The sequence below is a fragment of the Columba livia genome, chromosome 5 (assembly GCF_036013475.1).
Source record: "Columba livia isolate bColLiv1 breed racing homer chromosome 5, bColLiv1.pat.W.v2, whole genome shotgun sequence".
Lineage (NCBI taxonomy): Eukaryota > Metazoa > Chordata > Aves > Columbiformes > Columbidae > Columba > Columba livia.
The window spans coordinates 29,268,863-29,286,194 of record NC_088606.1 but is presented as its reverse complement, the minus strand read 5'-3'; the positions used below and the strand labels follow the sequence as shown (position 1 = coordinate 29,286,194).

Genomic DNA, 17,332 nt, shown 5'->3' with positions numbered 1-17,332 from the left:
CAGCCATCTTTTGCCAGGATACCTGGATCAGTCTGAGACATCTCTTGACTGGATCTTTCATCTTTCCTCCTAACTCCTACAAAAAAAAATTCATGACTTTTGGATAGAGGTTAAATAGCATCCTTTTGTTATCTCCATTTCCATGTTTTTTTTTTTTTTTTTTTTTTTTTGGGGGGGGGGGGGAGCAATTTTTAGTTGCTTTTTTCCTTGTACTTAAATTCTGGATAAGAGAAGAATGTAAAGAAATATCCAAGTATGTTGTTAAAGGGTATTAGTTTCCAATATATCTGCAGTTAGATATAGGTTATTGCTTCTTTTCATTCAATTACAAGCATTTTGAAAAAATGTAAACTCAGGGTACTGTTGAAGTCTATCACTCTCATCCACCTTTGGAATTCAGTAGCTTTTATTGAATAAATACTGAATGATGAAGGCTGGACCAAATGAGTATTTTTCAACATGTTTTAATTTTAGCAGTTCCTTTCAAGAGCAAAAATAAATATTTTTTTTTTCAGGTGTTAAAATTAGTCACTCAAAATATGGCTGAATCTGGAAGATAACTTCAGCAAGTTCAATTTCTTGCAATTTGGAACTCAGAACTGTCTTTATCATAACATGTAGAAGGACTTATTCAATGCCAGCAGCACTGCTGAAGTACCTCATCTATGACATCTTTCTGTAGCATTATAAACAAAGCTATTCTTTCTTCTTCCCTTTGGTTTGATGACTCCCAATGGCTCTATTCTGTGGCTTGTGTCAATATACCTTGCTTCTGCAGCTGAGCTTTTCAGCTATGCTATCTAAACCACCTTTAACTAGGTACACAGGTGAGTTTTTCCTAGAGTCCGAATCTTTAGACTTTACAGACGACTGTGTGTTATAAGAGAACTTGGAGAATCATTAAGCCTTATCATGTTGCCATAATTGATACTTTACAAATGGTCACAGAAAATGTTAGTGACAACCTTTACAGAAGAATGTATAGATGACGCTCGTGTTGGAAATATTGCTTAATCTGCTTTATCTTGACAGAAGTTAGCCACAAGAGAATGCTCTTATACTCAGCAGGTGAAAATAAAACCTTAATTGGAGAAGATGACTGCAACTTTGTTCAGCTGTTTTGCTTGCAGGCAAGATATGATCCCGATACTTCAAGAGACGGGTTGCTGTGCAAATTTATGGGGGCTGTTATTCAAAAGAGGTAAAAGGAATTAATGACTTAAATTCACAGAGAGATTTCTGAGAAGAATTATTGGACATGTTTAATAGTTAAGCTTCATGAAACACATTTCTCTGACAAATAGTTTTATACGTTCCATGTGTGGGTGTATGAATGTTTATAAAAATAGACATCTCATTATAAACTATAGCATATAGCTCAGTGGAAACAACTTTAAAGACACACTATTAAGTTTAGGTCTGAGGATCAACAAGTTGTTGCACATAAATTTGTGGAAGTATTGTTATTTGCAGAGAGTCTCAGGTCTAGCAAATAGGTTGAGAGCCAGTAATATGATAATTATTTGATTTTGGCACTGTTAACAATTTTATACTTAAGTTTCATATGAAATAAAATTAGTTTAAGCATCACTGAAATGCAATTTAGGTAACAAAAATGAACATTGAAGTGTTATCTGTGTGATACAATATGTCTAGTCTGAAATGTGATTTGTGAGGTTTTGAGAACTGTTTTAAATTGTCTGTAGCTAAAGGATAGAATGTACAGACTAAAAACTCCTAAAATGAAAATGAATAATAAATGCAGGGAAAATGTAACTTATTTCATACTGAACTCGTTAACATGTCCTAAAGCTGTAGGACTGTGCATCTCAAAGGGAGTCTCTTAAACTAATAACACTTGGTAAATTTCAGTCTCCTTAATGCTGTTAAAGCTGTAAACAAACTTCTCTGAGAAAATTAATCTAAGAAGCTGAAAGTCTAAAGGAGCTTGAATGTTTCAGTTGAATGGTGAGGAGGAAGAGAAATATTCTCTGTGCTACCAACAAACATAAGTAAGCCCAAATTTACTGAAGAATTTCTTAAAGAGTATTTTCTTGAAATAGTTGAGGTTTTAGTGTCTACTACAGATTTGAAGCAATTCAACAACTATTCAGAATCTTCAAATTCTTTATTAACTTCAAATATTGTGTACAGCAACAAATACAGAAAAAAATGCTATTTGCGTCTGTTTAGCAGACACATAGTTCTGAGTGTCAGGATTCATTTACTGCAAATTTAATTTGGTAAGAAAACTTTAGCTCTTAATTCTCTAGTTTTCTACGTAACATATGGGATATGCGTTAGATTAATTATTTCAAGGAAAATCTATATAAAATCACTTTGCTCTTTTCTTTTTTTTTTCTTTCTCCAAATCCAACTCAAAATATCATCTGATGACAGGTCATATATTTGTAAAGCACTAAAACACCAAACAGTAACCTGACTATAAACATATCAGGTATTACACTGTTTTTTCTGCACAGAAATTCCAAAGATTTGACAGTCTTTGTGGATTACAATGTAAGTAACTGCAGATGTGATGTTTTTTTTCTCTCCAGATGGTTTAATACAAATAAAACATAGGCAAAAATATGCTACCTCACTGGCTGCGAATCAAAACCAACTTTGCATATGGAAGAATGGTGAAAGACTAGATAATGAATACATTTATCTATATGGAACATTGCCAGTGGAATATATTTATATCAACACATAAAATATGTTTATGTTACACTGGTATTAGTGAAATGCCTTTTTTTTTTTTTTTTGAAGGGGAAGGCTTAGGCTTAAGAGCACATTCTAGCTAAGACTCTAGTCAAATGCTAAATTTATTGCTCACTCATCCCCACAACCTCTGTGGGGCAACTTTATATGCCTTAATTCACCTAATATTTAACCAATGGGTAGTAGGATTTATTTAGATAAAACCAGATTTGTTGTGAATAATTTTTTTCCAAACTGTTTGTAGAATCTGTCATATTTCTTATATCCAAGTTATGTTTTAGACAAAATATATTATACACTCCAAAATTGTTGGGCTCTTGTAAGGAACTCTAAAGGAGCAGATGATGTACGAGAGTATATATCTATAGTGATAGCTTGATACATCTCTATATTGGCAGAACATATTTTCTATATGTACCAGTTCTATGCTTGGTAAACACAAGATTTCATATAAAGTTTAAAGGAAGCAATTGGCTGGTTAAGAAGTTGTATTCTTATTTAGTTTGCCTCTTAACTTCTTGGTGGAATCACAACCTTCAGTAAGGCAGTTGAGTGTAAATGCTGCTAAATACAGATTAACTGTTCTGAAGTTGAGCTTTGCAGAGGCTACTCTTTACTTGTAGTCCAGGCTTGAACATGAAACAGTTGAGTTTCTTAGCTTTTCTTCTGAGTAGTGGAGTGTGCCAACATTTTTTATTTTAAATTCTAGATTTTTCTCTGTGCACATTCTCCTATTTGGAAGAAAGCCAGAATGAAAACATGGAGTACCAGAAAAAAAAATAAAAATCTACATTTCTCAAAATGTATTTGGACAAACAATCACACTATTTAGAAGCCTTCCAACTTGTATGGTATTTCTACAGTCTTGCTCAAATTGATGTTCTTAATGAAAGGGACGTGACTTTATTACCACATCTTAACATGCTTTACTACAATAACTCCCAACTTATAAAATTAATCTTGGTTTTGTAGCTTTTAGGCTAAATCCTCTTCTGCCTGCAAGGAACAAAACCACTTTTTCCACATCCCTCAAATACTGTACTAGTCCCTTGGCTATATGTTATCAAACATAAACAGAAGCTAACGCTCTATTCCATTAACATATAGAGGACAATCCTGGAGGCATTAAGTAAGCTGTTCACTCACCTACCAGATCAATGCCTTCAAGGATGAAAATGATGATCAAATAAATGTCAATTTTCTAGGTCCTAATTAGGTTCAGAAATTAGGTGCATAGCTGCTCAGACTCGCAAGAACTGGTGAGAGTCTGAGCTCAGAAATTCAAAGTTTTAGGCATTTTAATGGAATGAGCAACAGAGGTGTACCTGTGGTATTTGGTATTTCGATATACATGAGCTAAATGGCAACTGAGCAAGATCACTCAGAACCACATTGTTGCTTACTTTCTGTCCTAATGTTTATCCTGCTGTGATTATTAAACTCTTTTAAGAACACATTCCTGAATGCCCAGTCCTAAGTTCCTAATGGAACAAAATACTCCTCTGGTTCCTTATAACATTTCTCAATAAATACATGAAATATTGGATTAGTGCTAGTTACATATTAATGTTAGTGTTGAAATCATTTTTGATGTTACATGTATTTTATACTAAGTGAGTATCTGTCAAGCCTATGTGGGCACTTACATATTTCAAATTTCAAGTACCTGAGTATTACTAGTGACTATATTGGTTTATTAATATTCAGATAATCTGTTTTTCAGCAGATTTTAGAAAAAACAATAGCCATTGACATTTTAAATCTAATTTTAAATTACGATCTAGTGTATTTGTAGATAATACTGCAATTTTGAAATAAAATTTCATACCCTTAATGGACAATGATAATTATTTTTAAACCAAATAATATCAGGTTAATAGAATACTTTTTAGAAATCAGGTGTATTTAAACTGTGTTATTGAGCTTAATAGAAAAAACAACCAGCCTTCCCCCTTTCCTGCTGGTATTGTTTGGTCTGTGTATATACAATGAAGTTAAACAGCTTTTTTTTTCCTGTTAGAATTTAGTAAACAAGTCTATTGATATAGCCGGTATTTGTGCACACACACTGTCTTCTAATTGTCTGCATGGGTGCCAGAGGAGATGTACTATGAACACAGAGTGTATGTACTTTACAGGAGATTGAGTTGCCTTCTAAAGAAAGCTGGTCATTATCTGAGGAATCAAGTTGAGATAGAAGGCTGATCGTTTAGAGTATAAGAAGAGGAAGAACTAATAAAAGGCTAATAAAAAGACAAAAAAAATGATAAACTATAAGAAATTTGTGTCTGTTCTGATACCATTTATGAGGAGAAAAGCAATAACTACTTTGTTAATCTGCTGTTATCGTATCAAGGGAGTGAAAGAGCTAAGAGCTGAAAGGACTTAACTGGTAACCCCAGTGATAATGGAGGACCTGGCTTGTATAATTTATCAGGATAAATGAATAAATAATAAATGTTGCAGACAGTGTGCTGGAGCCTTTTAAGTTTGGGCTTCCTGGAAGAGCAGGGAAAGGATGTCAACAAAAATGGTTGGGATTACTGCTCTTGTGACAAAGAGACTTGAATATTCCTTGGAATAGCAGAAGTCACCAGCACTGGATATCCCTTCTGGGCTTGGGAAAAAGAGATTTTTTTTTTAAAAAAAAGGCACAGGTTGCTTAAATTGACCAATTTGGGGTCCATATGGACAGCCTTTGGAAAGAAATTGTGAACAATGTGTAGAGCATTTAAGGCATTCCCTTAGTGCAAGGTTACAATCTGAACAGCTCCTTAAATCAGCTTGAATTTCTTCAAAGCAAACCAGTGAGGATACACAGAGCAAGAACACTGCAACCTGTGACATTCCCTCCAAGAGGGGGCTCATTTTGCAAGGGTAGAGATGCATTCATTAGTTTTTTAGCAATATATTTAGACATAGAATGGTGATTTCTAATTCAGAGGGGTGTAGTTGTAAGAGTGAAATAGCATCTGCAATGTAATAGAGGTGTTAAGGTTGTCCTAAAATAGACATTTGGATTACTCAGCAGTCAGGAGACTCAGGAAAATAAAGGCGAATGTTTGTCTGTGAATAGGAAATGGAGCTCTAAAATGAAGAAAAAAGTGGGTGTTTCACCACTCTTAGTTTCTTCATCTATTTCTAAAAATAAAAACTCTGCAAAAATCTCACTTGTATTCAGATATCTGCACTTTTGAAATATATACTTATTCCAGAATTTCTGAAATACATGAAGGCATGTAAGTGCACTTTTGACCCAATAGAATTATTATTTCTCCCTCTTCTCGTTTCACATTGCTCCTATGTTAAAATATGCTAGTGCAGGCTTTAGAAGATGAGCTAATGTGCTCTACCAATGGTCTCTGGAGAAATAGTAAAGTAAATATCAAATTCCAACACAGATGTTACCTATTACAGTCTTCTCTAGTTCGTATCCTAATCTGAGTCAAATACAAAGGTTTACGGGATGTAATGATACACTTTTCAGTATGATAAAAAAAATATTTGTATGTTAAGTCATCGTGCAAATTAATTAATCAAAAAATTTGCTTGAGAAATGTATTTTGTTGTTTAGTATATGTGATGATAGTAACACTTACTGATGATCAGATTTGCTAGAAAAAGCTAAATACTATTTCAAGGGTATGAATAAGATTTAGTAATGTTAACTTTTAAATTAAAGGTCACTAACACTATATCAAGTAAGGATGCCAATGGGAATTTTTATATGGTCACTGGGACTGTTTGAAGAATATTTATATGTATCCATGTAAATATGTATGTGTGTGTGTATAAGTATAAACAAGAGCATATACACAAAAAGCCACATAAATCCTCCTGGTGAATTTTTTCTTGAGGACTTGAGTCTTTATGTAGTTTAGAAGGTAGGATATTATGTTTTATAACAGGCATCTAATTCTGATCTGTATTGTGAACTATTATGTTTACGGACATTTTCTTACTTTAAATATTTCAGTAGTCTTTCTGGATGTATTTCTTATCAGTTATTATAGTGGCAGGGTTTGTTGCTTTTTCAGTTTACAATTAGATGTCACTTATAACAGATATGTAAAAACTGTAATATGGCATAAGGGTGCAGTCAAAGAATAGGCACAGAAAATGGCACAAAACGTAAGTAATTTTAAAAATTTTCTTAATTTTTGTTAAAAATGCATGATGGGCTTTTGTTGTGGGAATGGTGACGGAAGAAATTTCAGGTTATGGGGTGACTGATGTCTGAATACCAGAAATGCAACATGAATATTTCAGTAACATAACATGTTTGCATTTTAGTAAGAACAAGTTCCACAAGTTTGTGATTTTTAAATATCCTTAGATATTTGCCTCTTGAATGACAGCAATTCTTCCTCAAAATTAAATCCCTTTCTGTATAGTTAACCATTAAAGATCCTTCTGTGAACTGATATTATTCCTTTGTAAATAATTTAAAATCTCACAACTAACAAGCAAGTGGGCACAGTAGGAGAGTGGTGGGTTTTTTTCCTGTGGAAAATGCAGTGGCATGCCTGTATAGCAATGTTTATACTTTCAGCTGAAATGTTGCCCTGTGCATAGTAGCCGTCCCGTAACTGAGGTGCATGAGATGTCTTCTGGAGGACTGAGATTAAATTCATGTGGCCTTGCCCGAGCCTGGTCTGTCGTCTTGGGGCAGTCTGGGAACTGTGCTGGGCTCTGAGCTTTCCTTAAGGATTGCTCTGGATCTCGGCCTCATTGTTTACATCTAACAAATGCGTCTGGGTGGCAGGAGCCTCAGCTCAGCCTCATGTCAGACTGACAGTGTAGATCTGGTGATGTCAGCCTCTTCATCTCGTGTGTAAAGAAACATTAGCAGTATTACACACATATATCCGAAAGATTTTTTCTGAAGTTTTTAACATGTTCCATGTAACTATCTCTAGTGACACTGGGCAGATTTGGAGACAGATGAACATACTTTCTCTTTGAACAGGAGCTGAACCATTTACAATGGACTATGCCGAAACAGGGAGGAAATAGTACCTACCAGTTCCATCTGTTAAGGCTTTGTGAATGCTCTCTCCTCCTTCTCCATGTAAACGATTCCCTGGAGGAAGATAATAGCTTTTGTGGAGTCAGTTATGAATCTAGGCCTTGCATTTTAAAATATGGAGCACTTATTTGTTTGGAAATGTTTCAGTTTCTTTTTTGAAATGTGTAATTTAGCAGGCATAAAGCAATGGTGCATTAGTGCTCATATCACTCCAAAATTATGACAGACTTTTAATAAGTTTTCAAAAAATATTAAATCTACTGAATGTAGTAATGAGAGCAGTGTACTTACTTTTCATAATATGTGTTAGCTGAGAAAATACATTTCATAACTTTCAGTGAACTATATTGCTTTTATTCTCCTCAGTTTGCTCTGCAACTGTACCCACCCTTAGCTGTGGGTACATACTTCAAAAGGGGATTTGAAACAAATTACAGTATACAGTCTTATCTTTTAGTGCAGCCACTCACCTCTTCGTGTTCTGATGAGTACATTTCCTTCTGATCACAAGTTATACAGACATTCAAAAGGCAAGAAAGCAAGTAACATTTCTGCAGAATAGGTTCTGTAGATTTAATCAGAATTTATTGGTAATGTATAGGGAATGGATGATTTTATATTCGCATTTCCAATGTGAATGTGAGGAGACATTCTGAAATATATTCTTTGTAATAACTGAAATAGATATATAGAGGCATATATGTACATAAATATGTATGTGTATATATTATGTTCATAATACTGTAAAAGCAATTCAGCGCCATCTCAGTATTTGTATATCCACTTCTCATGCATTTTTATTTTTTCTCCAAAATTCCTCTGAATTATCTGCCCTAAAATGTTTGAGCTACTATGCTTCAATTCACTCTAATATATCATTTCATTTGTATGTGTGTGAGATCTCTGTGTCTGCAGTTCACCTCATTCTTCATAGTTTTTGATGGCTACTCTATGTATCTATTTAGTATACTGACAGAATAAAAACTTCTGACATGGCCAAATATTGCTAATGTCCTTTGAGAAGCAGAAATTGTACTCAAGGAGCAGTGTTATATTGTAAATGGTGCAAAGTATCTGCATTTCTGGATACAGTAAAACATCCAAATGATCCCCAGAATAATAGAAACAGAACTGATTTTTAAAAGCTATTAAGCTGTGTAGAATGACCAAAATGGTTTATACACCACTCAGTCAGCTTGTATACAATATATGGCTGGAATTTGTCACTGGATCCCAACACTGTCCGACAGCTGGAAGACAAAATCGTCAAATGGAAGAGAAGAGTGATATTTCCAAGGGCAATACAGTAGGATTTGTAGAGATGTGGTACCATTTAAGCCATCCTATGTTTTCTTTGCTGAGGTCATCTGGACTTCTTTTAGATAGTGTTTATATGGAATTCCTGGAGGTTCACATGCCTTGTTTAACCGTGAAGACAGCACAGTGTGTTATACGTTGTCCATTATCAGGTACAGGAATCCCTTTTTTGCATATTTTTCACATGGGACTATCATCTTAACTTGAAATGGATAATTTTGATACATTGGATTAAAATAGCAAATGTTATGCGGTGTATTACCTGTAAATGTGTGTAAATTCATATGAATTCTTGCATATGATGCACACAAATACAGGGTGTTTCAAAAACATGGGCCCAATTTGAAAGCAGTTGCTGGGCAAATTTGGTCTGTCTTTTTAAAACACCCTGCATAATTTTCTCTTCAAAGAGTAGTTTAAATATTGGGATTGTTTATGAATCTAGGCTAACAGTTCAGTATCAGAATTGAGGCAGACTATAATAGGAAAACTATACATGGCAAGTGAGCCATTCTCTTTGCTCCATAAGACTGTTGCATCTCTGATTTCAAATAGCATCGTTTACTTTCAAAGAAACACAAAATACTGGCAATGTTGTATTTCTTTCAAACTTCAGGTAGAATAAGTAAGGAATTACACTACAATTTAAATTACATGCTTTTTTATTTTCAGCTGAGATCTGCAAGTATATCTTCCCTGACTCAAATCTGTTTGAGATTCTTTCTTGATCCTAATTATGAAATACATAGAATAGCTCTCACTGCCTACTGCTGTTTTTTCCTTCTCTCTCTTTTTTTTTTTTTTTAAATATCAAGCTAAGCATTTGAGTGGCAAAGACTTATAGTCATCTCCACTGCAATTTAAACCACTCTTCTCAGTTTTGTATTGACAGCATTTGTGATTGATTTGTGAATTTTGAACCAGTTCTCAACAGTTAGCTGGATTTTCTTTGCTACTGCATTGTCTTATATAGGAGACCTCAAAAATAAGCAAATCAGAATGGCAGGGCCACACCTGTATGTTATTATAGGTGTTGCTTGAAAAATTACAAAGGAAAAATCCACATTTTACAGGTATCTTGCAAACCACTGAAAAAGAGAGTTTCCTGTATTCAAAAGAATACATGTGCTGGTACAGAGCAGCTCAGGAGTTTTATTTTGTTAGGCTGCAAATCAGTTTCTAGCTATCAGTTGCTAGCTTTATTTTCCAGCATCTCTCCTCTGTTTTCCTTTCTGCTTTTTTCAGGTTCTCTCATAATTCTTGTCTTTCATAACTCTCATTTAATTCTTGCGCTTTTTAATTTTCTTCTTCCCATTTGTCCTTCACCAAACACATTGCTGAGTCATCTGCTACCATGCTGAATTGTTACTTCAAAAAGCTGTTCTTTCTTTCTTAACCTGGACTAATGCCACATTCTATGGAGAGGGCAGGAACCTGCCAGAGCACATGTTTAAGAAATATTTACTGTGTGAGAAATGAAGTATGGAGATAAAGGACAATGCCCTTCTCTACATGTGGGCCTGATCTCATTCTAGTGACTTTTTTTTTCTCTTTTTTTTTTTTTCCTAAGTCTAGCTTTATGTAATTTCTGTGACCAAAGTTCAGTTTAAGATCTTAAATACCTTTACTAGTATGCTCAAAACAATGATTGCACAGGTTCTCAGGGTGTAGGACTTGCTGCTTCTTCAAATTGTTTCTGGTATGGTCATGGTATGTTCCTGCAGTAAATTAGCTAGTCAGCACTTGCTGACTTAAGTTTTTATACTTGGTCTTGCATGTTCCCTTACTAAAGATCAAGATTCAGTTGTTATAATTAAATGGCTACTGGTTTTGTTGCCTTGCTGTTTGAATAGTCTGACCTTGAATATGAAGTGCAGCTATTAGTGTTTATAGAAAAGAGGCAATTTAATTTTGGTAGTGAAAAACGGTAATTGAGAATGAACTATAAATAAGACATCTACAAGAATTTCCAAGAATTCTCCACTAAACTGCAATTATTAAATGCTTCAAGTCTGCTTCGAAGACCTCACTTGCTAAAACTGTTCCAGGCAAGCAGACTTTACTCTTTTGCAGAACCAGCTGCATTTGGGAAATTACACAGTGCATGGAAGTCTACTTAGTGGGGTCAAAATGAACAACGTTTTTTTTTTAAAATGCACAAAATCAAACCCTCTATTTTTAGTAACATACAAAAAGCCAGAGAACTAATGTATATTTAGGATATAGTTTAGCAAATGTACATGATGGCAACTTGACGCACCTGGGAGGCCCTTGAACAGAATGGAACCACTCAAATGTAGAGTTTAATGACACATTTGAGTTACTTTTTAGCGTGTAAATAATGTTTATAATATTATACCTTATTGTGTCATTTTTATAAAGGATTAAAATGTCTTTATTGCATTGCACCCCTATTAAATATATTACTTTCACAAGGTACGAGTTTTCTATCATGTAGCATTGTAGGAAAATCTTTGTAATTTATCTTTGTGGTTCCCTGTATAAGAAGATAAAGAAGAGAAATTTTAAGTTTCAGAAATACTGGCTTTGTGTGTGACTAATTGCATTTATTATGTCTATTAATTTTCTTTGCCTTCTTTGTTTCTATTAATAAAGCATTTGTGAGAAAGCCATGTTAAATATAGTGTTTAAGCAAGCTAGAATTTCTGTTTAAAAAAAAAATTTAAAAAGAAAAAAAACAAGAAAAAAACAGCTTTAAACAGCTGGTGCAGTGGTTTCAGTAATATCGTTTAATAACTTCAATATTAAAAAAAAAAGCAATGAGCCATTTGAGGCACGGTTCACTTCACACCGAGCAGCTTTAGGTTGCGGTTGTGCTGCAGCACCACCTCGTGCTGCAGGAGCAGAGGGGCTCTCACAGAACCTGCTGGTGCTGCTGAGGGGGGTGGAAAAAAAAGGAGGAAAAAAGGTTTGGTCTCACATGCACAGAGCTTGGGAGCATCAGTAGGAATTTGCAGGGTTTTTTTTAGTGTTTATCTGAAAAAAAATCATTACTAATGTGTTGAATTTAGCGAAATAATACTTACAAAATGGAATGCTTGATCTTGCAATGGTAGAGCTTATATGGAGCCCTTAGGGAAATGTGTGTATATTTATGTGTATGCTTATATTTAAAAATATTTATATTCGTACTCCCATGAAACATTTAATTTCTACAGTGCTTTATATGAGAAAAACAGCAGTCTGGCAATGGTGCTAATGGGAGACAGTGTTTAACTTAAGGGCATCCAGAAGAGGGACACACCTGTAACCCCTGAAGTTTCTCCTTGCATACAAAATGGTTCATCTGCAGATCTGAATGGGTCACTGGATAAATTAATGTTTTATTTGGTTTTACCCTCTATTTTAAAGCTGTTTACACAGTGCAAGTTAGCATCATCACATCCACTGTACACTTGATATCATGCAGACCAGACAGATACAATGTGACTTGTACTGAAGTCCAAAATAAACTGGTAGCAAGATCAGGAGTAAGAACAAGTTATTTCAGTTCCACCAATCCATGAGCCCACTGCTGGTATTATCCCCTCAGCCACTCAGGCAGTTCCTAAGGCAAGTTCTCTCTCTGCACGGTGCTTTTGTTGTTCTGCTTACACTCCACAATTTATTTTAAGGAAAACAAGCCTTTCTATTTTGCAGTAAGCATTGTTACAAAACAAGTTTTCTGGAAAAGGCACAGGCATCAATGTAAAAACATCCTGGAAATGTAATGCATCCAGCATGATAAAATTTCAGCATGAGAAATGCCCTTATGCATTAGGTAGACTAATCGATTTTGTGTAACTTTTTTTTTTTTTTCCTAAGTTAATAACCAACTAAATACTAAACATGTAAATATGCTTCTAAATTAAAACATGATTAAGCTCCTTTTGTCTAAATGCATGCAAGTTTTCCTCCACTGAAAAACAAAACAACAAACAGTGAATAAGATGTAAGATAGGCTGAACTTGGAGCTCAAAAAGAGACTGCTTGTATGAGTTGGCATGTATCCTCAAAAGTATCTGTGCTCTGCCTCAGAAATCTGTGTGTGTGCTTTCCCTTCTGGTTTTCTTGCTATGAAGTCCTGTAAGAATTATCCACACATAACACATACAGCTGTGTACATCAAACCCTAGTAAGAAGCAATGTGAAATATGCAACAAAATACTGTACTGATTTTGTGGGTGGGATGAATGAGGAGCTGACAGTCCATTGAAGCAGTGGTAAGACCAAGATTTTTGTATGCCACGTTTCCCCTAAGCTCTGTTTTCTTTCTCTTGCCTTGGAACAATATGTGCATTCATTTAACTATGAAATAAAAGTGTTTGGTCTTCTGTGTAGTTTTATTTTGCTGCAACTCAGATGGACGGAAAGAACAGCTGAATAACTCGATATTGAAAACTTAAAGGTCATGAATATTGGATGTAACAGCTGTTTCCATTAAAAAAAAATTGAATGATGTAATCCCATTGCCTAGAAATGTCTGGAATGTGACAATCAGTCACTTGGAATAGGAGAAGGAAAACCAGTTTTAACCAGCCATTCAGTTCCTGGGAAAGACCATGTTTAGAGTTTTGCATGATTAAATCCTTCAGGGCAAAAGCTAAAACTGTCATTTGTCTAGCTATTTATTCTCTATGAAATATTAGAAATACAATTTAGAAAAATAATTCCTCTGCAGTAGTCTTACTCAGCTTTTGTTTTTTCAGGAGAATGGCGAAAGGTTATTGCAAATAAGTCTGGCTCCACTTTCAGTTCAGTATATATTACAGTATTTATCTCTGTATATGCGAACTCATACCTCGTAACAATAATGAACCAAGGATTTTTTTTAATAGGATACTAAGCTTGAACAGTGTGAGTGAAATCTGCAGCTTCATCTGGTTTTGGTGCATTTCTTTGCTAGAATATATAGGAAGCCAACATGTGTGCACTCCAAGCAGCCCTGTTTCATTCCTTTTCTTCTGAAAGAAAGAATCTGAAAATGTAGGGGAGGGGCAGATTAAACCTTGAGTCTCTGCTGTGTGCAAGTGGAAGATATGCTGCAACAAAGGGATACGTAATAGGTATGCAGTGAAAAAAATTATTTCACTTCTCAGTGATTCTCAGTTTAAATTCCAAAGGCGGTGTTCACTGATGTTTTCTTCATCAAAAGGAAAGGTTAATGCCTATACTACTTCTCTGTGTCTCACATTAGGTGCATTTCTTCATGTATTTTTCCTGAAGATATTAAATGCAAACATGTGCAGTGGGACCAGCACTTGGCACAGATTTGTTGTTAAACTTCATTTTTGAATTAATTTATGCAGATACGCAGAGTGCAAAAACTCGTGTTAGAATTCATCTGTTTTACTTTCAGTCTGTTTGTTGCTTCTAACTGATGTGTTTTCCTTTTTTTGTTTATGATGACTTAGGGGATGTTGAGGAAAAATTTTAGAGAAAATTATGAAAATACCAGTTAATTTAAACTTCGTTAAGTGTGAACTTCCCCACTCTTGTATTTAGGCTTGATTATATTACCTGTAAGATAATAAAGCCATCTTATTCTAATGTCTTCAAACTGGCAAATTGAATTTTACCTAAAAAGGTGCAGAACAACATAATAACATGCATTTGATAATTGTCTTGATACCCTGCTTGAATTATTGTGTGTAGGTCTTTGATGTACTCTATGCATAGCTACACTAGTGTGAATTAGTAAACACCAGATAGAAAAGAAATCTGAATTTTGGTCTCTTGCAACACACTTGGGGATCACAGAAACATAATAGGCTGTAAAGTTTTGTTTTGTTTTTTTAATCATGCACATCGAGTCATTTATAGTAATTGGATATCATGGGAAACATCCTATTCTGCTTTTAAGAAACTTTTCCAGTGAAATTGTACACAAATTTATTCACAAAATTTTGATTTAAATGAAAAAAAAATTCCAGTGAAGATTTATTTAACTGGAAAACTTGAAATTAGCTTAACTCACGTTATCCAGCTCTGTTAGCCAAACTCATAAAAGACCAGGCTGGTTGCAGTTGAGGGCTGCATTCTTAGTCTATTATATAAATAAAATGTGAGTTCGTAACATAAATTGTGTATGCTGCCTGGTTGGTAAAGGTAGCACAACTGAAAAACATAGGAATTAAACCCTCAAAAATCACATATCATTGAAAAGAGGTACAGTGATATTACTTGTTTGAAATGAGAAGCTTTTCTTATTTCTGATATTTCTTTGCTAACTCCCCCACAAGCCTCGTTATTAACAAATCAATAATTCTATTTAAGAGTGTATAGGTTAACCTACGAGTTATGAAACTGATCGTGGCTATCACTTTGTTGAATGTTTGCATTATACCTAACCCTTCTAATAGTATTTGTACTACAGGGAAAACATGAGACTCACTCACTAATTCTACTCCTGAGATTTTTTCCTTACTGCCTTCTATCTTTCACATCTCCAGAATAATTTGCCCAAAATGTGTCCAGTTGTGCAGAGCTACTAGCCAGAAAGATCTTTCAGAACATATATGATGAACCATCTACCTCTGCTGAATTATCCTCCTCCTTGTACTGTTTGTCTATTAAAAAGTCAGCTCCTGTACATTATTCTGCTTATACATCTTTTCACCATGGATTTATTCCTGGTCTTCACAGTTTTTTTCTGATTGAGATGACAGTCCATTTCCAACATGACTCATCTATAGCTGCCTCCTGGAACAAGGAGTGCAATCAGCAAGTAAAATAGTAGCTGTGATGCAAATTACATGGTGACATGTTTCTTGGAGTTACCTGGTATTCAACAGGAAAAGGATTTCCTGTGATTAGGCAGGTGGGAATCAAGTTTTTAAGAGAACTGAGGCTCTGATCTTTGGTTACATCTTCTCAAGATTTTACAAGCTAAGCCCCAAAACAGAGGAAGTCTTTGCATGTTCATATCATCTCTAGGTGTTAAGCCACTGTTTAATATTAATTAAATAAAGCTTTTAATTAATCTTGGAAAATCTATTTTATATTGGAAAAAGCATATAAATTACTGTCGCCTGTGTATCTACCTATTAAAGTACTAGCACTTGATGAAAACCCATATTTTTCCTATCAAAGATGTATTTCTGAACCAGAATTATATGAAACTTGATCTGAAATAATTTGCAACTAAAATAATTTGAAAGAATTTTGAACAATGTTTTTTTGAAATTTGTCCAGACAGCTTCATATAACATTTTTCTAAATGACTTGAGTAAAACCAGATAATGCAATGTAGGATATAATCTTTGAGCACAGAGCAAGCCACTGTGGCCAAACTTGGAAATGCTGCTTCAGCCAATTTTTTCTCCTACTCTGAAGTCAGTAGTCCTAATCTGCTTTTTTTTATAAGAGCTGAAACAAAAAATTTGCCTCACTGGTATTTTTCCTGCCATTTTTGAATAAAATACTGTTAAACTGTTTTTGTTGATGTTGTTGTTTGCGTTTTAAAAATTATTTACTTACTTTTTATTACTGCATATTCCTATAGAAATAGATCTATTTCTAAGTTCAGAAACTGATGTAAAATGGAAAACACATTTATTTTAATGCAGATTTTGTGATTCTCATGTTTTTTAAACAGAGCATATCTGAGAGGAGAAAGATCTTTCTTATTAGCTTCCTTCTTAGGGTTTTTGATGGCTGAGGCTATCCAGCATTAGCAAGCCAATATTTTCATGATGTCTTCAAATAGTTAGGTTATGATATTTTGTAAGAAATGTCCTCTTAGAAGGGTATTCTTCTGAAAAAAGCTAACTGTGTATCCATGACAGTAACATTTCAGTCCTTATGCTCAGATTTCAGAAGAGTGCATACATTAAGCTACTGTGCTATTTGTGGTGACAACAGCATCTTTCTGAGTGTTGACCATCTCAAAGATATGTGACTGGTCAGTTCACTCAAAAACTCTAGCTCTTGATCTTGCGATATATTTGAAGACTGTCTGGTGCCTATAGTGTATTTTAAATTTTGCTATTTAGCATAAAACTAACAGTCAGCTTGCTGCTACTTGTTTTTAACACCATTTCAAGATCGTATGTAACTCAGAATACATTTGAGATTTTAGAATGAAGACTAAATTAATTTATGTTGTTTTCGCCATTTCTTTTCAATATTTTAAATTCTCAAAAGTACATTTCATCTGGTAAATTTTGCTACAAGGTCAAGGGAGCAGTTTTGTTGTGATTAGTGATGTGTAGAAGTTACTAAATCATCTGCAAAAGCAACGGCTTTTCTTGGTGGGGATTT

General features: G+C 34.5%; 1 protein-coding gene across 6 annotated transcripts in view; it reads left to right on the top strand.

The window, feature by feature from the left end:
• Nucleotides 1-17,332, top strand: part of AKAP6 (A-kinase anchoring protein 6) — a 284,148-nt gene that overhangs the window by 57,646 nt on the left and 209,170 nt on the right. The window lies entirely within an intron of this gene.